We start from the raw sequence: 27,432 nt of genomic DNA, 5'->3' as shown, positions 1-27,432 counted from the left end.
GAGAACGTAAGCTCAGTGGACACCTGCAAGACAAGATGATCTGAAAAACTGACCCCTAAGAAGAAAGGTTACTCTTGAGAGAGAATGCTTTTGTACAAGCAAGACAAAAAAAAAAAACCCAACCATCTAACTCATGGAAAGGCAACAACTGTTTTTCTGTTCTACACCTAACTATGAGTGGAATCCAGCAGAAACAAACCAACATGGCAGGGGAGAAGAGAATACCAGACAGCAATGAAAGAAGGAAAGAAACAAATGCAGGTAATGAGATAAGATCAAGTTAAGTGATCAAAATATACAAAAGACTAAAAAAAAAGACCTACAGATAAGAGTGAGAACAAGAGGACCTAGCAATTCCAACAGGCTCTTCCTGATGGCATTTTTGGGCAATCCCAGATTTTTCAAACCTTCTAAATGCAACCTGTTTAGTGCTTTGTTCCCCACTATTGAGAAGTTTTCCATATGCGTAGCCTAAGTCACCTTTATTTTAATTTAAACGCATTAGTCTCGGAACACACACTCCCTATTTCTATACAGCAGCACTTTACATACGTAAAACCTGAGGTTTTGCTTTTTTTTTATTTTGAGCTTTCCTTGTAAACCAAGTATTACTTCCAAACTTTGAACCTTCTCCTGGAATCTCTCCAATTGGTCTAAAAGTTCCTGGAAGCTCTCAATAACAATATCTTTCAAGCATTAAGAATAGTTAGAGAATTAAGTCACACATTTTTCAGGTGATTATCCTGTTCATAAAACTCAATACACTATTTGCTTTTTTTTCTTCCCTTGTGACAGCAAAATTATCTCATGTTCAATTTATAACTTACTGTATGACCCTGCTACACTATTTGTAATACTGTATTTGCATAGTTTATTATTTCTACATAAAATCCTCCTTAGAAGTTGCACCCTAGCTCTTTTTTTCCCTAATGATATTTTCCATTTCTTGAGATGCTCTTAAATTTCAATTTTGTTCTATACATACCTGGACATCACCTAGTTTTTGGGGTCATCTACAGATTTAACAAGAATGCTCATCATCCAGCTCATTAATGGAAATACATAACAGTATTCAACTAGAAGCCGCTTCTGCAGATCTCGTAATGAGATATTCTTCCATTTGGAAAGTGAACCATTGATAACTATGCTCTGTGTATTATCTTCTAACCAGTCTTGCACACTCAACTGCCAGTAGGTTCCATCTAGCCAATTTTTCTTTCTTGTTTATGAGATTGTTGTAAGGCACTGAAACCTTTAAAGGCTTAATAAAAATACCAATATGTAGGAAAGCACTTTTTTTCACTACATGCAAGACCATTAAATTTATCGCAAAATAGTAAGAGTAATCTGACAATTTAGACAAGTAATATACAGCCAAAACAAATTTGTGAAGACAACTGGGTTGCTTCTAGGTGATTAAAAACAGTTGAATTTTTCCAATATTTTTTTTTAAATTAAAGGAAAATTCATCGACTCCAAATGTTTTGTTTCTTCTTTCCTCTTTGTAGCTTTCTCTTGTCTTTTGAAGCCTCATCCATTATTCACAAGTTATCTAAAATGATGATGAATTAGACAACAATTATTGGGTTTTGCCATGTCCCAAAACATTCTACTATGAATACCATTAGGTTTAGTTGACTTGGTGGGACGGAAGAGGAAGATTTAATTTACCTAAGCACCAATACTGCATGAAACAGGTCTTTCCCTTCTGTTCTGTTAGCATGCACAGACTCCACAAAGATCAGATCACACTGTCCTCAGTTCTGTACATATATCTATGAATATGTAGTTTTATATAAATAGGAAACATTCACACCCTCACTAATTCCAAATCTATATAATCAAGGGAGAAGGGAATGGTAAAAATTATGAAACCAAAGTACATCCAAAAAATGTCAGTGTCAAAACTTAAGAACAGGAAACAGAAAGCACAGGTGATACCCTAACAGATTAAGACACTTTATTGCTACCTGCCTTTTTTAGGGTATCCCTTTCTTCTTGCACTACACAAACAGAAAGGAAGACTAAACAGGAAAACATTAAAGAATATAAAGGTACTTGCTTCCCCACCATGACAGTTTGCTGCTTATGAAGATAACAAATGTACAGGTGGTTTGGGAGTACCTTTTACTGACCAAGGCAATCTCATTTCAAATCATCAGTGACATTTACAAGCTCATTTTTTTTCATTCCCTATTCCCAGATGGCCAGGAGGAATGCAGGAATCCTTAAGACTGGCTCTTTCCTAACCTCCACCCCTCACCTGCAAATACTTTCTAGTAACGTTTCAGAACAAAACTACTGCCTCCACACGCTAGGCTGCTCCCTGGTCAGGAGCCTTCTCACAGCCCCTCAGAACAAGAGTTTTAGGAACTCAGAACTTCATTTATCCTTGGTACCCTAAATGTGTTAAGTTCTTCAATACCTTCCTAGAGTCCAATGTCACTGCATTCAGATAAACCTTACAAAAAAACAACGTGAAGAACCTTATTCTCATGTGTTAGATGCCCTCAGCTCCCAGCACAAGATTTACTTGAGCCTTGAAACATGCAGCATAATAGGCCTTAAAATTCTTTACCACGATGTCCTGGGTTTAGCAGTAGCATTCATTTTTCTTTCTTAGTAGCTGGTGCCGTGCTGTGGTTTTGACTTTCAGCCTGGGAACAGCGCTGATAACACCGATGTTTTTAGCTGTTGTTCAGTAATGTTTACTCTGACCACGGACTTTCTGAGTCTCATGCTCTGCCAGGGAGGACGGGAAGCTGGGAGGAAGCAGAGACAGGGCACCTGACCCAAACTGACCAAAGAGGTATTCCATACCACAGCACGTCATGCCCAGTATATAAACTGGGGGCAGTTACCTGGAAAGGCTCAACCACTGCTCGGGTCGGGCTGGGTATTGGTCTGCAGGTAGTGAGCAGTTGTATTCTCTTCCCTTGTTATTTCCCTTATCATTATTATTATTGGTGGTAGCAGCAGTGGTTTGTGTTACACCTTAGTTACTGGACTGCTCTTATCTCTACCCATGGGAGTTTCATTCTTTTGATTCTCCTCCCCATCCCTCTGGGAGAGGAGGGGGAGGAAGGGGGGAGGTGGGGGGAGTGAGCGAGCAGCTGCGTGGTTCTGAGTTACCAGCTGGGCTTAAACCACGACACACAACATTTTCAGGGACTTGTGACACACGTCATGATCTCAGAAATCTTACAACAGAATAGGTATATCAAGTATTTAATTCTACCAGATCTGGAGTTCACACTTCTTAACTTCATTACAATTTCAACTGATAACTTATCAAAAGAAGAATAGAAGTTCCTGATCAACACTGTCATTTGTCATTTATTATAGATGGGTTTATAATTTTCTTTAACATTCTCCTTTGAAATGTAAGTAATCCTAGGCTCTCTGCCTCATGTGTGTCAAAGCAAGCTTTTCTAGGGCCTTGATCATTACCATGGCCATTATCTTAAATCCCCCCTAATTCTGCAACATTATTTGTTAGATGGGGTGATCAGTATTGCACCTACTAATTTAGTTCATATTGCATCCCAGATTCTAAGTATTTTCATAATCCGGACATGAGCTTCTCATCCCATTCCTTATCCATCCAGATATTACACTTACTTTTCTGCTACCAACTGCATACGGAGCAGCGACCAGCACTTCCTGCAGGCATATTCAAGCTGTTCACCAACAAAAATAATCTGGCAAAGAGCAGTTTTGGGAAGGAGTATTTCTGTCATACCTCCCCTTTCCATCCTTCTTTTAAGGTGGCCTGATTTGTTTTCCCACGTATCCTTACAAGTGATTGTGCCAATGTAACTGAAGGAAGGGTGCTGCAGGACCAGGTGAAGACTGTTAATAACAGGAGTGCCTTAAATTAGGCTACCAACTAAAAACCAGCAATGCCAGGAAGCCAAGCTCAATCAGGAATTTTGGTGTTTATTTTTGGAGAATACTTGTATATGACAGGACTCCTGAGCAAAAAATAGTCCTATATGAGTTCACTTGAAAATAGGCAGAAAACAATATTAGGTGACAGGGAAAAAAAAAAAAAATAATCAAGGCAATATTCCAAAAATTCATACCCTCCAGATATAAGTCTGTTAACAAATTGTCTAAGGTAATATGGTAGTATGATACAGTTCTCAGTTTTTCTAGTCTAGAAAGCCACCGGGAGATATGTGCTGTTTAATGGTATGACAAACACACATAAGTACACTATACTTGACTTACAACTTTATACTACTGACTACTTTTTGAACATACTTCAGATGAAGATTTGGCTTAACTGCTATGAAACTCGTTTCGCTGTTTGGGTTTGCAATGTTGGAACTGTGAAAGAAATAAACCCCCCGAACATGATATTACCTGTAAATCAAGTACAGACAGTAGTTAATGGACAAAATACTTCTGTAACTAAGAGAAATTAAGCATGCATAAAAGAAAAATCACATTGATGACCTACAACCAAGTTGGATTCAAAAATATCAAGAGGGTAGAAAGACAGAGAGAAAGAGGCAAACTAAGTCAGAATGAGTTTTTCTGCTTATCGATACACAGCTCCAGTACGAAAAGATTTTTTTTTAACAAATTATATAGCAAATACCATCTAACCAAAGGTCAGTCATGGTAACCCTATTTTAAACATTTGTAAGAAGCATCATTTACAAAGAAGAAAGATCTTGAAGTCCATTTTTAAAACATTTGTTTCTGATCTAGTTTTCAAGACTTCAGTTAACATCCCTTTACCCAAACTATGCTCCCCATTACAGTGATCAAAACCAATTATGACTCAAACAATAATGAAAATGGTACTACACTGCTGCTGTAGCACCTGCTGGTATGTGAAAGGCTTACAGTCTCCAGTCCTCCTTGGTCTGCCAATTGTGAAAATTAATTCTGCCTTAAGTCAAAAGAGAGACAAAAAAAAAAACATGGCTGTTGCTGTCAGCAAGGATCACACAGTCAAGACTGAACTGCTGATGAAACTGCGTAACAATGCAGACTGCAACAAACTGTGCACATTACATTTCACAGTTATAGGCATAACAGGCTCCCCTTGCAGCACTTATACTTTGGACAAAAAGAAGCCTTGGGAAAGTCACATCTTGTTGATTTCTGCCATCATTTATAAAATGCAGTGTTTTGCAAGGTTATCTAAAAATAGTTTAACAAATGCTCATTCATAAAATACACCAGAAGGAACAAATCTCAATCACAAGTCTTATGTGCAAAATTATTATTACTGAGATACTACTGCAGGAAGAATCCTCATTCCATAGTCAGATTTACATTATGGCATGAGAACTTGAACTTTTGTCTCTTAACAGGGCTTCCTATATCACATGGAAAACTGTATTCTTAAGGATCCTGAACAAAAGAAGTGGGACAATTAGTATCAATACTATTATAGCAAAGTCTCAAATATGTAATAAAAAAATAATAAACCATGTATACATAGAATATTTGATTTTTTAAAAAGTGATGCCTTAACATGGGAAGCTTTACATTAAATGCACGGTGGGCAGCACCATTTAAAATTTATATTCTTTGATTCTTCTATGTACTGTGTGTACACAAGCAAATACAAGGCCATACTCCCTGCAAAAAATATGACCAATGTAAATCACTTGTGTAATGAAATAAATATACACTAACACTTGAAATAAGACACTATAAAGAGTAATTTGGAATATATTCTACTAGTGCTAAAAATCCTGCAATGAGTAACACAAATCCAGACTACAACGTGTTTATTTTGGCTTTTGCCAATGTCACACAACAACTTCATGAAACCTAAGCAAACTGGGTCAGAATAGTCTTCCCCAGTTCTCTTAATGAAACATCCTCTCCTGCTCACACATGATAGGAGACACTTCTTTTGCTTCTCCAGAATTAGTCTGTATGATCTTAATTGCGGAGCCTCTCCAGACCACAGATTTCATGACTGTTCTTCCTCCATCAGTTGTTAAAATCTGTGTCAAGTATTAAAATTGCAAGAGTCAAATATTACTACAATAACAGCATTAGATTTAAAATAATAAACACTATTTATTTCCCCTGTCCCCCTGAATCATTACCAAGTACTAACATTTTGTGATGACATGAGACTATGAGTGACATTTTAAGAAACTACTTTAATGAGACTAATAATAAGAATCAAAAAAGCTGGTGATACTGGGCTAAGTTACGGGTATTTTAATGAGGCAAAGACCAAACTTGCTATTAGGCTGGAATATGCTACTCAATAAATTAGAAATTAACTTTGATATTTATCCAGAGAAAGACCATCGCCCAAGCTCTCAGTGTAACAATGAAAGAGTTATTTAGTTGAATGGTTTAGATTTATATGCCTGATTTAGATACCTAATCTTGCTCTGCTCCCTGTACAGTTAATGAAGCAGGAGGCTCTTCTGGGGGGAGTCCACTTAAATTAGGGCTTCTGCTCTCACTTTTCTAAAGCATCTTGCCTCTCCCTTTTTCATAGGCTGCTTCAGAAACTAACCCTTACCTTACATGCCTAAGATGCTTACATAAAATTATGTAGTGTGCCTCAGTCTTACCTCCTGCCGATACACTTCCCCAAAATGCTAACAAATACAACAGCATATTCTGTACTGTCATATGAACGTGTCCATGTCCAAGAAAAACACTAAATGAGTTAGAGATTTTCACAGTGTGCAGAGATGCCTTGTATGAAATGCACTTCACTAATGTGAAAAGCTGTCACAAAAATGTTCAATTCTACAGACACAGTCTGTTAACTATGGTGAAATAAAAGAAAACCAAACAAAAAACAACTGTATCTGAATCATCTACTAAAACACACTTGTCCCAAGGGAACACTTCGGTGTTTCTTTTTCAGAAGCAGGAATAAGTATCTGGATCAGCGTCTGAAATTACACTCAATTTATCTGACAGAATGTAAAGGATCTGTTAGATTCAAAGATTTTTATGGCTGAAATGGAATGACAAAGTAAATTTCTGTCAGAAATAAATTTTAGTCTTGTGTTTGCAAATAAAAGTTTTGTACAGACTCACCCACAGAATAAGAGTATTCAGTTTATTATAAAACTACTGGTTTACCTAACTAATCTTCATTTTCTTATACATTATGGAATTACAATATTCTCAATGGCCCCAGGAATTTTAGTAGCTAAAAAAAATCATTTGACTAAAAAGAAGTTCCACCTTGAAGTGCTCCATGGTATGTTTTACCCTTACAAACCCCAGCAGTAACAACAATGGGATCAAAAAAACAAAGCTAAAATGCAATCTACTTTAATTTTTATGACTTGGACTAGAAACCATCTTTCAATGGAAAGTCAGAACGCGAGCCCCAAAACTTACAAATTCATGTTCAGTGTCTTCTGAGTAAAGAACAGGCTGCATGTGCGGTGGCATACATGATAGTTGTCAACATAAATGAAAATGTTCATGAATAAAAAACAGGCTGTATAAAGAGCTAATTATAATATTACTATCAATTGCTAGCTTACACTTGCAAATCTTTCATATCATATAAATGCATTGTTTTTGACATTTCTCTAGCTAAACATCACATCATTTCACTTTTCAAAGTAGTTCAAATATGCACAGGATATACTATAAAGGACGTGGTCTGATCTACAGTTACTCTGAAAAAGAAAAAAACCTAAGACGTAAATGTGCATTGTCATAAAAAATTCACTTCAAACATTAATTAGTGTCCAAGTAAAAAAAGAAAAAAAAAAATCTAGACTTCTAACAGCCTTCCTACTTTCTGTATATTCATCCTTTCTACCCAAAACAGCACTAGAAAACATTTCACCCAATCATGCAACAGAAGACTCAAACAATACATACACCCAAAGCAATAGTGAAAATGTGAATTATTCAAGTTACATCCAGATGTTTTCTTACCATTAGAAACACCTTATTTGCTTAAAGCACTCACACTCTTCTAGCACATTAATTGTAAGGAAAGTTTAAGTAACCAATGAAAAGCACCATTCCTATGCTCAAATGAATTCTTCTTCTATTTTAGAAGTGCCATAGAATTAAGTTTGGAAAAGGTCTGCTCAACAGGCAAAAGCCCTAGTAAGTAATATATGGTTAAAAGCAGACCCAGCCAAAGGAAAAATACTAACAAATCATAGTGGGCAGTTATTCTGAGACAAGATAGTCTATCCATTCCTCCACCAAAGAATTATTTAATCAACAGATACAGTACCACTTTATTTTTACTTTGTTTGAGCAATGACACCATCAAAGAAGAAATGATCACAGAAAATAACTTTGGTAAACACGAGTAATTTGGTTTAAAGGAAAAAATAAAGCATGGCTTGATAAATTTATTCTCTCATTGATATGACATATGATTTTCTATGCAGGAGAAATACGTCTATAAAGTATTTGATAGTGTACTGTGTCAAACTACTTATTTAGCTAGAGAAGAGAGGGAAGTAGATTTGTACAGACTGTGTACTGAGAAATGCACGGAGAACATGACAGAATATGAGGGAATAACAGGAGAAGGAACTGGTATTTAAAGAGATCACCACTCAAGTTTCACAAGGATCAAATTTACAATTGATCTTGTTTAGATAAATTAATGACCTTGACACAAGTGTTACTTGCATGCAAAGTTTACGTTCAATGCAAGAGCAGAAGACATCTTCCTCAAGGAAAATCACCATCATTACAACCAATTGGAAGTGACAGAGAAGGGGATCACTACGGGTTAGTATTCTTCAGGGCAACTGTAAGCCACCAAGACAATGCACCAAGACAAATGTAAACTACAGATACTACTGGAAATGCCTCCCTTAATTTCATAGGATGCAACACATCTGCATATAAGGTATTCTTAAAGCATGTGGAATACTATGCACAGCTGTGGTCAGCTAAATTCAGAACAGGTCTAAGATTATCAGAGGAATGAGAACCTCATGTAAATGACAGATACAGGGAGAAAACTGATAATGCCTGCTTTAAATAAGTACTGGAGGTAAACACCGACCAGATAATATACCATTTAATCTACACGACAAAGCTACTAGAACCACCAATGAAATAAGACAGCCAGGGAAAAACATAGGCTGGGAATAAGCAGACTATTTTCAAGCCAAGACAGCAGCAAGGTGCTGTGAACAGCCTCCCAGTACAAACCAATCAGCTACTGTTAAAAAAAAAAATAAATTAATTTATTTATGAAAGTCATTATACAGTGTAGCTACCAACAATAACTGTCTCTGTACTGAATGCAGACAAGGGATTACAGTAATTTAGGGATTACCATATAGTTACAAGGAAGCACTGCACTTTGTGAATTCAGAAGGACATAAAGGCTATACAGAAATGCAAAAGGGGGACAAAGAGGTCACAAATTCATACAAATCAAGTTTCTGTATGTTTCGTAAAAACCAATGCCTCCACTGGCAAAAGGCATGAAGAACTCAAAACACCATATATTCCACTTGGCTGGAGCTAGCCAGCTGACCAGCAGCAACAGACTGGCAGATTGACCATTATGTAAAAAGTTCTCCCAATACATAAAATATGCTACCTGCTGTTTAGCGCACTACTCAGTGCTTTTTAAAGGATGCATGCAAACAGGGAATCACCGTTGTAAGGAAACACGACTCAAACTCTTGAAAAACTAGACTTCAGAACTCAACCTTTGGGAAAACTCCATGAGTTTTGCTCTTCCAAAATAAAATGTAATCAATGAAATAAAGGTAAGAAGTAGCCCATAATAGCATGTACCAGTACCACCCATGGGCAAAGCTACAGTACTTGTACCACAGCTTGGCAGTAAGTCACTTCAAAATTTGGGCAAGGTACACATTTTTAAAATAGCACTAATGAGAACACTGGACTTCAATATCCTAATTAGTCAAATGAAGAAAATTAAAAACATGGTTACTTAAAAATGGTATGAAAATTTTAATGGAATTTTATTACTGGGCATCACAAACAAATTTAAAAGAGACAGAACTAAAATCACCAAATCTCCAGGCATGTACAATGCCTTTAACATAAAGCCATCCCTTGTCCTCCTCCAGTTCCACATCAGTATCAAGAATTGCTCCAGAGGAAGGGAATCCCATCATCAGAAGTGTTCTTTTCTATCCGACCCTACACTGCACCTTCAAGAGCTACCCTGGACTTTGCATGGAGTGAGACAAGTTTGGCTGTAAGGGAAAGGGAGCCATCTGGTACAGCCATGAGTAGATAACCTTTTGGGGCAGGACACGGATTCTGAAATGCATTGTCAACCTTCATTCTGACATTTTCTGACTTCAAAGTGTTTCCTATTACAACATTAAGATACTTAATATAGCTGTGCATAATTTCTGATTCCCCCCCCAAAAAAAAGCAATCAATAAACAAATTCTAAACTGAATGTACTCAAACACATACCCATTACAGAAACCTAGCTTTCAGCTAATGGATCTACAGTGAATATCCACTCTTTAACACACAAGAAGCTGGGAAGACATAAGGTGTTCTGTTATAAGAAGCAACAGATACTTGCTAAGAGCAGAGAAACAAAAAGACATGGTATCTCTGCATTTCATGCCATGCTTTGTAAGGAGAAAAATCTAGTGAGTACAGTCTCTTCTGACCCTTCTTCCTAAAATACGGCCACTTTCCCATCCCATCCAACAAGTTCTTTGCATTCTGCTCAGTCTGGTTTCTTTTCCCAATGTCATTCTCCAGTCCTCAAAGCTTTCCATCCTGGTCCAACCGCTTTTTAGCAAGATGCTTCCAAATGCAAACCCCCTACCTTGTGATTCAATTCACACCTCCCTCCTACCTTGGCTTTTGGTCACTCCCACATTCCTACTTCCTTTTACCTCACTTGCAGAGTTAACACAATCTGGTCCTGGCCAGGCACCCACTTCCTATTCAGTTTCATTTGTTCTTCAACATACAGAGGCAGACACATTTGGATCAGAGGCACTTCCAAATTCCTGTTAGGTCTCCTCATTTCCTAAGTTTAGTAGCAGCTATTTCAAAGAAAAATTCTTTAGCTGCTGTGTATCTCACAATATTTAGCACTACATTACAGATTTACCACTGCACTTTCTTACACTTTGTTTAAAAAATAAATCATACAAATACTGCAATATTAAAATTTGTGTTGTGCAAAAGATCTAATGCATTTTATTGATGCTTCCCACTAGAAACACAACAAAGTAATTATGTAACAGGCTGAAATGAAATAGGCTCAGAAACAAAATGCAGTATAAAACCCAAAAATTAAAAAAACTAATTCACTGCATAGTTACTTAAGTACCAGAGACAAAAAATAATTCAATAAAGGTATTATATCTTATCAGATACATAGTATAATAACTGTTTCAAAGAAATATTCAGTACAAGTCCTTTGCTAGAGTCTAGAAAAGCACAGAACACAGAATTGTATTTCTAGTGTCTCCACTTACTAGATGATATTTTTTCTTTACACAGGCAAAGGACAAAAAAAGGGAACATAAATAGATCAGACAAACACAACATCTTTCTTAGAAAGAGAAACTTCTCTCAGACAAAGATGCAGCTGATAGTTTCTCTAGCGCATTCACATAGTTATTGTATGCTGTACTTCTGGTACATACCTGTGGAGCATGCAACAAGAAATGCCAAGAATGCAGGAGACTTAATACGACTTAATTTTCTAGACGTAGCTGCTCATGTTGCTATTTATCACAAAGAAAACACAACTACGCATTACATATAGAACAGTCAATATTTAATGTCTTAATGAAAATAATGGAAAGTCTCAAACTTCAGAGTGGTGAGATGCCTAAACTAGAAGTATTTTCCCAGATCTATAGCAGTTATAAAATGCTACATAATAATTCTCTATGTAGAAAGCACTTACTGAATTTGTGCAAAATTTATATGGTTCAATTTTCAGAAAAGCACCACACTACAAATGCATTCCATTCATTCAGAAGCAACCCAGCTTCAGTACTATAGAAGCTGAAGGTATTGCTCAATGCAATGATTCATAGTTTCCCTAATAGAAAGATTCAGCAGTTTTCAGTCGAGACCTTTATTCCCTCTCTGAATAAATGATGCCTGAAATTTTTATTCTTGTTCTAATGGAATTTCAATGGCCTTCACTGCAAATCTACTGGAAATTTTCGCATATTAAGTGGAAAAAATTAAATGATGTTAACCACATTTTAATGTGATTAAGGCTGACAGGGTCATTATTTCTGCTAATCACTCAGTTTAAAAAGCTCAAACAAAACTTTGTAACAGCCAACGTTTTTTCTGCTTTTCTGTATGTCTACTGTAGTTGAGAATTAAAAATCACTACAGAATATGAGACAGTGTATCATAAAAAGCATATACCAACTACTTTCTGCAATTTGCACGTGGATTTCATTATAATTAATATCAAGATTAAAAAGGGGGCCATCAATCTTAAAATATTTATACACCTTTACTTCTTTAGTTTTTCTCAATCAAAAGTCAAAATACAAAATATTTCTTTTCCTGTAGGTCCTATTTACTAGTGAAAAAGAGAAAACATTTCAGCATGTCTTTACCAGGAACCAAAAGGTATGTGCATTCACTGAACATAATTTCTTAGAAAGTGTCTATTGGGCTCAGCAATACAGAGGTCTGCTTGTTACCAGTTAGTTCGGCATAACCTGGAAAATGGGCATTAAACTGGAACAGAGGCAAGTTGCCATGATGAAGAGCAAACAGTATATAGTTTTCACAATGTTTTGTATTTCCTCTCATGGATGATCAACAATGGAACAGAAAATTAAGGAGACTGCTGCTGCTCTCAGCTTGAGAGCCACTGCCTTACAGCCAGCCCTGCCTGCTCTTGCTCAAAGGTTCGCACCAACAGCAATCCCAATGGAGCAACTCTCCAGGGTCAGTTACAGAGAACACAGAAACCTTGAGAGTGATCAAAGAGGCTGGAAGGACTTAAAATTATAGAAAGAGACATAAGTTTGTCTCATTGACACTACCAGAAGAGCGGAGGATGTTTGCGGGATTTATGTTTTGTTTCTATCTGGGCTGGAGGAGGCTGGTCAGAAGTTTTAGTTTGGTTGGGTTTTTTGCAGAATTAGTATTTTCTGTAAAGACCACCACTCTAATGCTTACTGCCTGCTTAATAATTACTACCACCCTCTGTGAATCCCCATTTCTGGAGGACCTGTACCTCTCATGTCATGTTACCTCTCTCCTCACAAACGCAAAACATACAGATGATTAAAAAAAAAAAAAGGAAAGGAAAGAGGAAAAAAAAGGCATTTCAGCATCCAAATTCATTCTTCTACTAAGTAACTGTGTCTATACTTCAGTTACTTTAGATGAGAATAAAAGTGCAGGCAGACTGATTCACATTGATCAATCCCATCTGGTTTAATAGATACATTTCAACCTTACTGAATCACTAAAAATAAAAACTGTATTACAGCAGCTTCTTGAATTACAAAAAAAACATTTTAAAAAACAGTTAACAAGATCATTGCCTTCTTAACCTTGAGGTACATGAAATGTATCGGAAAAACATTTTATTTCCCTCCCATTCCTTGGGAAGTATCCAATCACATATACAGAAATTTTAGATCTACTTCATGATTACAACAAAAAATGCTGAGAAAAAAAGATGGTGATTAATCATACACAAGTCTTTTCATGTAAGATTCTACTTCTACCTTCGTATCTAGCATGTACTACTAACTCTGTATTTCAACAACCAGCAGCTTTTTCTTCCAAGAAGACTATTTGCTTCCTGCCTGAAAACCTTCCATAACAAGAAAATATACAAACAAACAAAAAAAATCCAACAACATTAGATCATTTACTGTCAAGGCACAAACTACATTAACATCAGTATCACACTACAGCTGTAGTTTGTGATGTTCTCAGAAAGAAACATTACTTGTATTGTTGGACTTTCTAGTTTTAGTGTGAAGCCATGCACTAGTGCATCAACTAACAACCTCACTGAATTCTTGTGCTCATCTAAGAAGGGACCCTGCTGAATGTCCTAATGCATCTTATTGTGAATCTTCAGCAAATAAGACCTCATGTATGAGCTCATGATGTGCTTTGCTGCTGGAAAGTCACAGGCTCTGTGGGAAGCTTTTTATCTTCCCAGCAGTCAGTTCTCTGAGAACATCAGTACAGCTACTGTAGTTACCTGTAGATTACTTGTATTTTCTCACATCTGTGTCCAGCAATCTAAACCATGATGATAAAGGGTCATTAGGTTTTGAGTGAGGAAGGGGATGGACTAGACAATTTGCTCTGATAAGCTCCTTGTTGTGAGTGCTAGTTTAGAATGTGAAATGCGGGGTGTTATGCACATTCTCAACTCAAAAACCAGCCCTCTCGCAACATCAATTAAAAATCATGCTCAGCCTATCTTGAACTACACGGAGACATCTTACCTGAAATTCTTACAATTAATAGTACTGCAATAAAATAATTCTATCATGGTAAGAAGGACATCAACTGTCTATTAGACACAAAAGAATTCAGGTACAATTACTAAGATAACTGCTGTTTGGAGCACAGCAAAGCAATTTCCCACAGTGGGACTTACAGTTCAATTTACCAGTTGGGCGAATATTTTGTGCTCTGTAGTGGTCTACAGAGTTAACAGTTACCTGTAACATTTGAGCAGTGTTATACTTGGAGAAAACTTTCTTCAACCTGCACAGGTGTTTCTACTTTATGTGTTCCCATGAATATACATTTTTTTCCAACCCTGTCCTAGGAACTACTCTAAGGCTTTTCAATTAGTATTAAATGCAAATATATGAAAGAGCCAATGGCTCTCTTCTCACATTCCACGCTACTCACAATGAGGTCTTGTAAGTTATAGGCTACTTGGAAGAAGGATGAGAATAAGCACAATCTCACCTATAAAATTATGTTAGTCCTCAAGTAATTTGGCAATGGTAATAGGCTACTTTTCCTTACAGGGTATTCTTAATTCAATAAAAAAAAATCCCCATGAGTTACACAATACTATCACAAATGGAGAGATATGTACACACAAATGGAAGAAGGCTGCATTTTGATATGCAGCAAAACCAGATTATACCATGAACACAACATATAGTGAGAAAGTTCCACAGACATGCTCAGTGATAAAGCTGTAAGAATCCTTTAAAATACCTACAGTGAAATTTTGTGTTAAACTCCAGAGAGTATCACGGTATTATGTGAGGCAATAGACAAATACATGGGAAGACAAAGGAGCCACTGAGTATCTTCTGGTCAACATATGATTCAGAGATTTAAGAGTATGAAAAAATATAACTACACTTCCCTATTCTCAAAATTAAAGATTAAAATAATTGCCATTCAAACACTAACTCATCAGCTTAGATAGTCCAAAAGGCTTTTTCTTCATTGCCCTTGCAGAGATGATGATATCCTGCTATATTGTTTCTGAGTCTTAATTTCAAGTCAGTGAAGAAAAACAGAAGACTGGTATTTCACACAAAAAAATTAGGTCTATTTCCAAAGTAGGGTAATAATAACAATGCATGTCCATAATGGATTTTCAACCAAAATTCAAAGACAACATTTGAAAAAGAGCTTTTAAATTTTATCAGTTATTTTTATTTTATACACATACATCTCCTGGTTCTGACTTTGGCAAGAGGACTAGCTACATACACTTGTATTTTTATTTTTTTTTTTACTTTTTTTTATTACTACATGTCCTTTGATGAAAATGCAACATTTTGAGAACTAACATTAACAGTCTGCATCATCAGAGAAAATGAATCCTTAATAATTATTCATACACCAAGTAACTGTAAACCCAAATCATTTCAGAAGACCTGAATGTGTCAAGAACTTTGACAATTATGACTGGAGCCAGGAAACTGTAGCACTGCAGAATTTCTTATGAATTTTTCTAGTTACTTTTTATAAATGCTGTCCTAGATGACAGCTTAATGTGTACCACATGCAATATTTATTCTTCTTCAGTGTCAGACTGTCTAGCCATCCAAGGGAATACAAAGAATGTCACTTATTAGGATAAAAGCACAAGGAAGGTAATCAAGGACATATGTAACATCAGCCAATCATGCCCTATTTCAACATCCTATTCCATTCATAACAGTTCAACAATTATTTGCTTACTGATAACTTGCTTTCAGGCTGTTTGTGTTCCCCATAATGGTGGTTTGCATTTATTTTGCTCTTTAGAATTGGACACTTGCTGTGCCATGCATGTTTGTCAAAACTTTGTATCTTCTGTCAGAAATACCTTTAGCATATCAAATCATTTCTGTTTGTCAGAAATCACTAATAGAAAATGCAGTTACCGTCTATGTCAATAGGGTACTAACATAACTAAAAATCACGAACAAAGGGCTATCACACAACCACACACCACTGCAAGACAGGCAGTTAAAACCACATTTCTGTTTAATACACTTTGAGCACATAGCTGTATTTTCAAGGAAAACCAAATACAGTAATCAGCCTTTGACCATAATGGAAAATACTTCAGAAATATACTGTCTAAGCACAAAGACATTAACCTTGGGTTTTAAGCTTAAATAGCTAAATTCCTTGCTAGTCCTCCATGTCTCTTTACCATATTTTATTTATTATTTTACCAAATGCCTAGAAAGAATGCTTGCAGACATCATTATCTGCTGCTTCCAATCCATCTGATGGATCAGGTTATGAAAATGCATTAATTCACAAAGACAAGTAGAGACAGACAGATAGAGGGAGCCAAAGACAAACATTTACCCTCCATAAAGTTATTTTTAAATCATTATAATTTAAAAAATCCTAAGGGAAACTGAACACGCATGCACATGCACGCACACTTCATTCATCTGAATATCCTGGGACACAAAGATTTTATGAAATAGAAACAGGTATGGATTTAATGAGCCTCTGAAATAAAACATAAGCTGGAAGAACCATCACATGTTTTAGATCGACAACATTGTGTATGTTTTCAATGTATTAGGTGCAAGATTTTCTTCTCTCTTTTCAATAAAAGCCGTTTGTTTGGATTTAAATACATCTTCACTTCAGAAGTGTAACTGTGACATGAAGACAAGAGTGAGACTTTATGATATACAGTGAATCTGATTAATGTATTTTCATTGTTCAAGTCAATGAAGTACAAAATCAGCACACGCACTTACTCTCTTTCAAATATTTATCCTCTAAACATCTCTTAAGGCTTTAGAAACTACTGCCAGAGCATAGTAAATCCCAAACACTGTTTTATTCAACTTCTCTCCAAATTAACAATAATTAAGGGTCAAGCATTGGTAATGAAGGATAAGAAGATATCCACACCAAACACCCCATTTGACAGTTCTTCCATTAAACATATATAACCTAGGGACTTTTCTCTCTAATTTAAATATGAAGAAGCACCTATTCCTGGTTTCAAAATCAGGATGCATAGTTCTACTCATTGTAAAACTAGTGACTATCAATATTTGAACATTAGTCATTAGTATTAGTCATTAGAAGAAACTCAAGTTGTGAAAATAAAATACTCTGCCAAAATTTTAGAGTATAATCTAATCCTTCTTGGGCAAAACAAGCAGTTAAATGAAAACATATTTCTGTATACTTAATACATAAAATTGAGCTGTAAATAACCATGAAAATAAAAGGAAAAAATAACATGCATCAGATTTACAAAATAATCAATGAAAAAATGTCTATCAATTATGAAACAAAGAATTTACTTCAGAGCAAAAGTGAACTTGAAAAAAAATGGGTGCCCAAGCCATAGCAGTCTGTATTTCCAATTACAAAAAAGAATCTTCCCTTTTAAACATTATTTTTCTGTTTATAACAAATGATCTTCCTATTGGTTGATGCTCCCATTTACCCCCCATTCGTAAGAAACAGAACAATAATCTGTAAAATATTCCCCCAGAGAATGGAGATGCTGCAGACCATTCATGAACAATTTCAATATAAGAATTGTTCCCAGACCCCATAAACATCTCAAATACAAACTGCAGTGAGATAAAGAATGATAGATGAAATAAATTTAACTTCAACTATGAGAACATAAAAAGATTAACAGAACTCCACAGCATGTGATAGCAAGAAATACTTCAAGACAGGATCTAGACAGATAAATTCAATAAGCAGAATTTTAAAGGTACACACACGTACTTGTTTGCAAATCAGATACACCAATAGTAACAGACTATGGAAGGAAAGATACTTACTAATTTGGACAATGTTTAAAAGGTACTATTATAGTGATGCTGATTGCAATGTCCAATCCAAATTTTTGCATACAGATGTTTTTGCAAAAGCAATACAAGTAATTCTCTTGTTATTTCAGAATAAAAAACAGTATCATTAGAGGTTTTTTCCTCAAAAAAAAACAAACCCCAAAACAAAAAACAACCAAAAACCCCAAAATGAAAGCTCATCTGCCAGTTCTTGAAGTTATTACTGAGGTGCCTACCATAGGAATGAAGGACTGTCTTTCCTCTCAAAACCCACCAGTTACAAGCAGCAAGGAGGTATCAGATCCTAACCCAGAGAAGGAGCTACTCACATTGCTCGCATTGCACCAAGTGAGACCACAGCCACTCACCTCTCTACAGTCATTCAACAGCCTTCCTCTCCATCTTCTAAACTCTCAACAGAACCCACACAAAGATAACTGGTGGTTTTCAATAGCCATGTCAGACATAATAATAACCCATAATGTTGAAAGCTGGGGACACATACCCATAATCCCCGTTTTCCTCTTGATTTAAAAAAGTAAATTACTTGCTCTATGGACTATGCAGAATTCCTGTTTCCATGTTGTCTAGTTGAGGAAAAACAGGCTAACACCACTCATTCATTCTGAAAGGTACAGATCTTAATAATTTAAGAAGTAATAATAATTCAATATACAATAACTTAATAAATAACTACTATTAAAAATAACATCTTGCATGCTTCTCCATCAGCTGATTTGTAAAGCAAAAAAAAACGCCCCTTTGTAAAAAAAAAAAAAAAATACAACAAACCTACTTAAAAAATACAATAAACCTACTTTTGAGGGTAAGACCTACTCATTAATGGAACAAATTCAGGTTATTCTTTAAGCTCATAAATCAAACTTTGGCATATACAGATTAGTCTCTACTTCTCTTTCCCTGTCAAATTTCTCCTGAGGTTCAAATATGCAGAAAAAGGTAACTTGATTCAGTCACAGCATTTAGCAGATAGCATTTTAACTGCAGTGATGGAAGCGTAACTGGACCTCTGTAACTTGCATCACAAAGGAGATACAAAATATTTTTATAAGTCAACAATAAACTGAAAAAGCAGCAGAACTCATCTTCTCCAAGAGGATTTAGATGCTCATTTTCAATCAAAGAATAATCTTTATCCCTGGGAAATCTGAGAAGACTACTTAGACTATTTCACCTTACTTCCTTTCTCTCATCAACATTATTACACCCAAAAATCACTGCAGAGAGAGTGGCTGTGCCTGTAATACGCACAACACAAAAGAGTAAGGAAGTAAGTGTTCTACTTCTTCATTAGCAATGATGTTTCTCATCAGGGACTCAAATTATGAGAGAGATTTTGACACAAATACCTACAGGCTTACATGCACAGTCAAACTGCTTCACTCTAAAACAAGCAAGAAAGTACTACTGAACTATTTGTCACTGGAAGTAGGATTTTAAAACTGCATCTGAGGTAATCATATTGTAGAGAGACGACAGTGCTGGTATGGTGGTTAGTACCCTGGTCTCTTGCAAAATCCCTGTGGACCTGTTGATGGGGTTGGACTGATGATGCTCGGGACTAACAACCCTAGACCATGTCAGAGGGGGTGGAAGTAGATGGTCTTTAAGGTTGCTTCCAACCCAAACCATTCTATGACTTCTATGAACGGAACACTGTAAATTACAGAACCTGGTCTTTGTATAAAAAAGCTGGGTTCTCAAGTTGCTTAGCCTTCCCATTTCTTCTGTTCTGTGACAAAGACAAGTGAGATAAACACAGAAGTGGAAAAAGTGAAGGAGAAACAATGTGTTTAAGACTTCACTGACTCAGAGTATTATGAGAGATGCTTGTTCTCCGAAATAGAAGTTAGACTGAATCATAAAAAGCAAGATGAGAAACTCTGAAGCTAAAAATCTCATTTTAGAATATCAAAAAAAGATATCAAACTACTGAAAATTCCCAAACTCACTGCCAGTAAAGCTACATAAAACTACACATTGTCAAAAGCTATGCTCTGACATACAGTAAATAAGAGGGAAGCATTGTAAAGAAAAATTAATTCAAAGAACTAGAAATCTGCATTCAGGCAAGCAAGCAGCACATTGCTGAGCCAGCTAAGTCTGCGAGAGCAGCATTCAGTGAAGGACCAGAACTACATACAACATACACTTATATATCACTTCAAGCAGATTTGGAAAGCCTTTCAAAAAAAGGACTGACAGAATATGTAGTTTCTTTCCAGACAATTATATTATACTGGGTAACTTGATTCTAAAGTAGAGAACATTTCTCCAAAAGATTCTGTCTATGATTTCACCAGCACCAACATTTTTAGGGAAATAGTAAGGAAAACTGAGGCACAAAGCACAAGCTTCCCAAGAGTGGAAACTAAGTAGCAGAAAATTGAAGTAAGCCCTTTACACACCATACTGGGAAGAAAGAAGAGCATAGTGTCTGCTTTCTCCATATCCACTATGCAGTAACAAAATCTACATTCAGACCTCTCTGCATCTCGGGTTTCTGTGCAGTTTAAACATTCTTCTGGTCTATGAAGTTTGAAAAGGATGTTGCACCTCAGAGAGTCAGGAACATGTCACATTGCAATGATTCTGCAACAAAGTTTACATCACTGTTTTTGACAATGACCATTTTTCTGTGGGAGTGCCTCTCCTGTTATCTATACACTAAATGCATCAAAGTTGTGTAACTGATCTGAAATCTAGTGTCACATTATTCTCTTCCCCAGTACTACATGTCTTAAGTAGCATGTGTCCATAAAGGTGACAAAAATATTTACTGAAGTAGCAATTCCAATGAAGATCAGTAAGAAGCAAAGTTTCTAAAGTGTTCAGACAATATATACAAAGAAACCCCTCGTTACCCTGCACAGGTTTGGGTAACTTCGTAAGTAGTTACATCTTTGGTTGTTGAAAGCTAGCATCCTACTGGTTTAGATTTTGCCTGTGAAAATCCAAGTGTCTAAATAAAATACCACACAAATTGCTTGATTCTCCAAACTGCCATGGCAGATTAAAATAAAGTATCGCTAACAGATAGCAATTCATAAAATTACACAAGCCAGCTATAAAAGTGGTGGAGCATCTGAATTCAAAGCTGTGGTTGTTCAGTGCTACAACTGCACCCACAGAATTGTGTATAAACAGCCCAGAAATTATGGTGATGACAGCCAAAAGAAAAAAAAATAAAAACACCAGGAAGAGCATCTGGAGAGAGGAGAAGAAAAAGAATAGAAGATGGGAAGCAAAGCTGAGTTGTTCAAAAGGGGGTTTGGTATGACATGCAGCTGGTAAGACAGGGATCATACACACAGCAATGAAGCTGAAAAGTTACTTATAGCTGCTTTCACTCAGCACAGCTTTACTGATATGAAGTGTTATTACATAGCTCTTTTGCGTTACTCTGATAGTATAATCAGCTTGATGCACATGGATGCTCTCAGAGAACATAAGAGCCTCACTGGGGTATAGCTGTGTTGGGCTGGTGCTTGGTGTTGTGGTATGCTGGGCTGTCATGTATCACTCACAACACTGCAGAAACTGTTCCTCATTACTTTCATCATCCTGCTCTCTGCGGTCTGCAGGCTTTGATGAGTTGTAAGAATAGCTTGGAGCTATCTTTATCTGCTCAGGACAGGCCTTCCCAAAAACAGGAGGATCCCTTCTACCACCATCCCCCTTTTTACCAGTTTCAGGACTCAGTATGTAAATTACTGAGGCTTTATTGCCTGCCTGCGTACCCTACACTTCAGCTATTTTTAAGTGCCATGTTGCAACCAGGTGGACTGAATCTTTTAAAAACCAGCTTCACCATGCAGCAATGCTATACATATTTGAAAAATTTTACCCTTGTAATGTTTAGGAGCCAAGACTTCACATCTGGCACAAAGCACATTCAGTATCAGAGATACTTGTGTGCAAGTCCATGCAAATGAGAAATTCATGTCCTCAGTAGCAAAACTGCTCAAATTTAACACTGAAGAATCTCAGCAATTTACTCTCTTTCTATAATCCACAGCACTCGTGTGCATGTGGAGCACTGGAGCGAAGCTAGGGTTTTCCTGGAAGGTATTTCTGTCTCTGGGGTGAGGTTACACACCACAGCTGAAAGCAAGGTCCCATCTTCCTCATGCTTAGAGACATGTCCTCCGCACCTGCTGTTACCCAAACAATATGCATTCACATTCAAACAGATGGGGGACTCCAGAAGGGGAGGCAAAAGAAAGCAAAGCAGGAAGTCTGGTGAAAGAAACCATCCAGACCAAAGGACTGGACTGGAACTAAGCCAGCAAGAATGGGATAAAACCAGGGATGAGGGAGAGACAATTTGGCAAAGACTCATGGAGAACACGTCAGCTAGGAAAAAGGTGGAGAAGAAAGTTTGGGATAGACACAACAACTGAATGAAAATCACTGGAATTGGTTAAGACAGAATACTACATGAAGCCAACTGGCAATGTCAGGCAAAGGTACTGCAAACAAAAGAGACTGCTATTAGGTTGATAGATGATAAATTAATTTGCATTCATTAATTTGTATAAGACACAATAACTGTTTATTAAACAGCGTGCACTATCCCCTACTACAGTAGGTAAGTTCTTATGGAAAACATATCCCATCTTCTAGTTAAAACAACTTGAGCTGTACAGTACTCTCAATCAGGCTTAAGATGCAACAGGAAGCCTGAATTCTGGATCTTGTTAACTTTGAGTATCTGACTTCACAACTTGTGCATGCAAAACTCTGTTTATACACAGATAATATATTTTAATATTTATTAAAAACATTTCAGTTGTAAGGCAGGGGCAAGAAATGCAACATGTTTTAAAAAATATAATTTTCCAAATCTGTCAGCACAGAAGACAGCATTAAAATCATTAAGCAGCTATGTCAAGAAAACATCTCAATACCACAATGGCATTACAACTTACGATTTAAAGAATCCTACATCAAATACAGTCTCAAATATATTTACAAAATTTTTCTGCCTAAATATCCAATGACTGTGACCCATAGGATACTTAAATATACACTTAATGTAATTCAGAAAATAAATGTAATTCATAAGATGCATTCTGCTCTCACATAGGTATCTTGCTACATGACTAATACCCTGTATTTCCAAATAACTGTTTGCTCTAAATGATACAATTCTGTGTCTCTGCAGAGCTCCATTAACAGCAGCATCCCTCCTTTTAGGTATTTGGTCCAAATAAGGATTTTTTTTGTTTTAGCAAAATTTGCAAAGTTCATCTATTTCAGACAGCATTTGAAAAGGGCTGAAACTCGGACAGTGCAAGGAGCTGTGTTTCTGTGGGACTAAGATGGAGATATTTCACACTTCCATTGCGTCACCATATTTCTAGTTGTAACTGAGATGGATCTGGCCTGCAGCTGTTCCTTCCCTTATTTCCTGTGATTTTATTTACTATGATTCTTTAATATACATCTCCTTATACTACTTGTTAAGTCATCTTTTGCTTCAAGGTGCATTACATTAATATTAGCATTTCCATTAACCTTTGCTTTTAAAATGTTTTCTTGAGGGGTCTCAAACCAAAATGCAGGTAAAATTGTAAGGAAGAACTTTCAGCCTTTTTTTTTTTTCTTAAATAGAGATGAAACATTTATTGTGAACCGATTTAAGAAGAGTCTGTGCAAAAACAGCACCTCCAGGACTTTCCTAAAATCAGAAATAAATTAAGGGTGGAAAGGGAGGTTTGGAAGCAGAGGGGCTTTTTGTTGTTGAGTTTCTTTGGTGAACTGAAGCCATGAAAACCTTCTGGATAGAGGATATTCTCTTACCATCCTCTTGCTCTAACAGCACATGGCATCGCCTTGGTCTTTTGCTCAGATGGTAAACACACAACTATTAGATCTATTCTACCACTGGGCACGTACCCACAGAAATACAACCAAGAACACCAAGTCTCCATTTACCACCAGATAATAACTTACTTTCCTAACTAAAGTGAAAGACAAAGTGAAGCAGATTAATTGATACTCAAGCCTATTGAGTCTTCTTTGTACTTTACCCTTGATATTTCTTCATGTCAAATTCCCCCCCCCCCCTTTTTTTTTTAATATTTGGAACATCTGAAGCAATATGGAAAAGATGGCTAGAAAAGGATTATTCCTCCTCATACTACAAGATCTAAGGAGCATCAAATGAAATTATGATGTGGCAGATCCAAAACAAGCATAAGGAAGTACTTCTCCATATAGCACTTAGTTAAACTATGGAAATCACTGCTCCAGGATATTGGGATGCCAACAGTATACTTGAGTTCAAAAGGTCAATGGCTAAATTCGTAGAATAAAAATCAGTCAAAAATTATTAACCACAAGTATATTGTATCTAGCATAGTCAGCTCCACAATAACAGATTGCAAGAAGCTGGATGCATACACTCTCTTTGCTTAATCTGTTCCTATAATCTTCCCTGGACATCTGTTAGTGGCCTGTCAGAAACATGATACCAGAAAAGACAGACCTTTCATCTGACCTAATTATGCCTCTTCTGTTAGAAAATGCTATAAAAATTAACAGGGAAAAGGTTACTTATTATAGCATACATGCCACATTTTTAAATACACAGGAGTAAGATACTTCAAAAGGTACCCTGTCCCATCAACACCCAACTTATTTTTGTTAACAGAATGTCTACTATAACATTTTGAGAAACAACCCCTTGAAAGTAACGTTCACACACATTTGGGTACTCAAAAAGCCTGAGTTATATTGGAGAAAACAATGTTTAAAAAAAACTGTAACAAGTCTCAGACAACTTAGTTATGATCTTATAGATACTAGAAAAACTTTAGCAGCATAATCAGCTCTTCGAATGACAGTCTGCATAGGATGAAAAAATTCACTACTTTAGACTTGAGAAGTTAAAAGATCAGTCTATGCAGTTTTGATACCTACAGTATTCCTGGTGCTCACTGCCAAGGGTAAGTTAAAAATACTGAACCAAACTATGCCAAGCATGGTCCACTACATCGGCTCTTTAATTAGCTCAATATATTTCATAACTGGAATCCATATAATGACCTGCTAAAAGCACCCTCTCTAGCAAGACTAAAAGGTAAACTTCTAGTTAGGTGAAGGGCTGATAAATCTCATGTCCTGGATTTATCTGATGTCCTGTGACTCAGAAAGTAGTTTTAACAGAAAATTAGCAGGCTTATTTAGAATAGTTTCACGGTAAAACTCAAATACCTGTATACCATGTTAAGGTATTAGATCCATATAAAAACCATTAGGAATTATTAAAAGAAGGGCTTAAGTATTCATTTAGAGCACAGCAATATGCAGTAAGAATGGTTTCAGTGGATTCCCCCATACAATATCATGATTACTGTCATCTGATCATAACACAAGTGCGACTAACACAGCTGCCATGTCAGCTTCTCTTCAGGGGCTAGGTCTTAATCATAAATCAACTGAATGACTAATTCAACATTGTTAAAACCAGCAAGTAACTGCTTGGAGCCATTCCAGTTTTTACATCTTTCAAAAGGTCAATACACCTACTCAAACACACAATAGTCCTATCTTTCACAGTGTTTTCTTCTTTCCTTGGATTGAAAAATAACATGTTAGCACTTAAATGTAAGTGTGTTTTAACTAACAATTAAAATGTTCATTAATTCTGAAAAGAGTGACCCAGTAAAACAAAGACAATTTTAGTTTTCCTCTCTACATGCAATCAGAAAGCCCCTCCTCTCACTTGCTGCTTTAAACACTTTATAGTTATAAAAGTCTTATGAAAACATTTTACTGCTGAGCGTTTCCTGCATTAACCTTACTTTTGTTATAGCAATATTAAGAATTAAGCTCAGAAATAAACTTTTCCAACTTGAATGACTAGTTTAAATGTGGCTTACATTTCAAATATGAACCTCTACCCCTCAAAATAATAATAAAAATCACAAAGTGGCATCTAACAGTAAAATATATTCTAATCATTTACATCTGCTTGCACCACACAAATGACAAAAGCCTACCGTTAGCATCCTTCATAGAAAACATTTATTCTGCTCTTAAATATAAAAGCTATGTTGCATAAACAGAGGATTTAAAGCTGTGGCAGAGTGGCTGAATGAAAGAAAATGGCAATCTTTCTGGTTCTAGTAGATGCCTTTCCCTATCACACAATGTTTCCCACTCATAAATACATGACAAATACTTCCTCAATCATTTTTTACGAGCAGGGATGCACAGGGGGTAGTCAATGGCTAGCTTGAGGGAAAATAGGAACAGCAGGAGGCAGAAACTGTACTGAAAATGGCTATGTGGTAAATTCTCTTCTGGAACATCACTCAGCTACCCAGGCTTTGATCTTTCAGCTACAATTACACTCATATCCATGAGATCTGGGTATACTTTTTAAAAACTAAATCATTAATTGTAATAGAAACAGTTAAACCATTTCACTATATGACTTCTCAACTCAAACATCTGATTTTCTACAAATTAAAAATTGCAATTTAAACAAAGATTTGCTTTCAATTGGGTTTAACTATGTCATCATTACAACTAGTCTCACAAAAAACATGGGGTGACTGGCGACAGCTAAATCACAGACTGGCGTCTCCTAAGTAGTCTGTCTACCATTAGGGTCTGGGAAATGGTATTTACTGTACAATTAGAGCCAGTGAACTCTACCTGTAATCATCCAAATACAGGTGCGAGGATCCTTTTTTTGAACAGGGAAACGGACTCATCCATTTTCACATAAACTTCCTTATCTGTAGTTGTCGTGTTATAGCAAACCTTAGGAAACCTCAAGATTTGTACTTGGAAAAAAATACCACTGACAGTAACAGAGCAAATACTACTGTCCTGATTTTAAAGACTTTTTTTGGGTAGAACCACTTTCAATGTTTAAATCATCCTACCCAAAAAATATTCAAAGACAGAGCAAATTCATTTAAAATGATACAATTTGGCTAAATATGAAAAGCTTACATTATTACACTGATGATCAAGTTTATTCCAAAGTCTGTGTTTTAGAGGCTGAGAGGGTTTGCTATTAAATAGGTTAAATTTTGTTCTTTAATACTAACACAAAATGTCTTGGAGTATCAAAAGGACAGTTTTAGTTGCAGTAATTTCACAGAATTTATTCTAATGATTTATTGGAGTTAACCATCTGACATTAATTATTGTTTTGGCTTCCAGTCTATGAATG

At 36.2% G+C, this 27,432-nt stretch overlaps 1 protein-coding gene across 2 annotated transcripts in view; it reads right to left on the bottom strand.

Moving 5' to 3' along the window:
• OLA1 (Obg like ATPase 1) overlaps positions 1-27,432 on the bottom strand; it is a 102,527-nt gene that overhangs the window by 11,444 nt on the left and 63,651 nt on the right. The gene's annotated exons all lie outside the window — the stretch shown is intronic.

The sequence above is a fragment of the Pezoporus occidentalis genome, unplaced genomic scaffold (genome assembly GCF_034315485.1).
Source record: "Pezoporus occidentalis ecotype Australia unplaced genomic scaffold, CSIRO_AGI_Poc_V1 ctg184, whole genome shotgun sequence".
NCBI classification, from domain to species: Eukaryota; Metazoa; Chordata; class Aves; order Psittaciformes; family Psittacidae; genus Pezoporus; species Pezoporus occidentalis.
This window is presented reverse-complemented; position numbering and strand designations above follow the sequence as displayed.